We start from the raw sequence: 1532 nt of genomic DNA on the forward strand, positions 1-1532 counted from the left end.
ATTTGACATTTTGACACTTGCTGTTTGCGGTTGAGCAATTTGTTTTCGTTGTTTTTTTTTTTGTTTTCCCTCAGCTAACCGCACGCGTGTTTACCAAACTGTCAGCTAGTTGAAAGCGACGGATTTTTTCGATCGTTAGACTGTTGCATGCGTGCCACATGAGAGTCAATCGCATTGAGTTTCTCCAAAGCGATGACCTGCAAAAGGCGGCTCAACTGAACGTAACCTGTAATTATGGTTTTAATGCAAGTGAAAATTTAATTTCTTTGCATGCCATAAGTGAGTGAGTGTAGAAAATTCTTTGAAGAGGGACTCAGCCAGCGTTGGAAAATTATTTGGGACTGTTTAATTTGAATTGTTTGTTGGGTTAGAAGGCGTTCCGACGTGTGCTCTGCGGTAACCCTCGTGTGCGCCTGCGCTGTAGCACAGCACATAATTATAGGTTGCGTTAGGATTTAATTTTCGTTTTTAAAATTTATTCCTAGAATTTAGTTTTCTTTTCTCTCAAATAAATGCACTCTTTTGATTCTTTCTGTACGAACTCTATTTTTTTTTTGTTGTATTTCGTGATTTGTTCCCAGAGACGGTAACTATTTGAATTATGTGCTTGTGTGTTGAAAAGAATTTAGGCAACTTTATGTGAATGTAATAAGTATGGACTTACATTGTATACAATATCACAAGTAGTATCTTATACCTCTCTCTCACTTGTGTGACGACCATGTTAAGTATTACTTTTGAAAGCGGTTTCTTTTTCTTTTTTGCCAATATTATAATTCAAATAAGTGGCGAGCAAGGCATATCGCCTTGATGTTGAATCATGCACTATTTTTAGGGTACGAGGTTTTATTCCTTATGAGAGAGCAGCTGTTAGACACGCTTCTGTGCCAAATCCACTACTTAATGTACACATTGAGGATGCCATCGCTACGTAAAATGAAACAGATGTAATATGAAAGGCATCAAAATAATTTCTCCACGTTTTCGTTTTGTTACCAAGCAAGATTTACCTTAGGCGTAGGTTAGAGTCCATACTTCGACGCAGCATCCGTTCTCACTCTAAAGGACCCAGTACCAGATAGGCGTCACGTCTGAATGAAGTCGGAGTGAAAGGAGAATCCATACTGGAGGTCCACAGTTAAGTATGAGACTGTCATCTCAAGAGTCCTCGACTCCACCGCAGATGTGCGGCTAGCGAAAAGGCCAAAATTTAAATTTAGGCAGGTTTTGGTATAAAAAATGGTCATAACTCAACAAAGGATAGAAAGTTCCGAAGGATACCTTGGTGTAAACGAAAAGCGCTTTTCATTATTCATCTGAGACTATATATGAAGGCAAAATTCTTAATGATGGATTGAGTGAACTGATTTAATAAATTACCAAATACATTCATCGAGTAATTCAATTTATAGATCCATCTATTTTTTTCGCATAACTATTATTTATGTACTTTTGCATACTAAATCATTTCATGTGGAAAATATTACAATAAAAGTTCAAAAAGTACATATTCTCTCTCCAAACGCTTGTGA

The 1532-nt window shown here is 37.1% G+C and overlaps 1 protein-coding gene across 6 annotated transcripts in view; it reads right to left on the reverse strand.

The window, feature by feature from the left end:
• LOC118737979 (homeobox protein homothorax) overlaps window positions 1-1532 on the reverse strand; it is a 615436-nt gene that overhangs the window by 227847 nt on the left and 386057 nt on the right. The window lies entirely within an intron of this gene.

Source organism: Rhagoletis pomonella, unplaced genomic scaffold (genome assembly GCF_013731165.1).
Source record: "Rhagoletis pomonella isolate Grant_MI unplaced genomic scaffold, Rhpom_1.0 Rhpom_scaffold_00004, whole genome shotgun sequence".
Classification (NCBI taxonomy): domain Eukaryota; kingdom Metazoa; phylum Arthropoda; class Insecta; order Diptera; family Tephritidae; genus Rhagoletis; species Rhagoletis pomonella.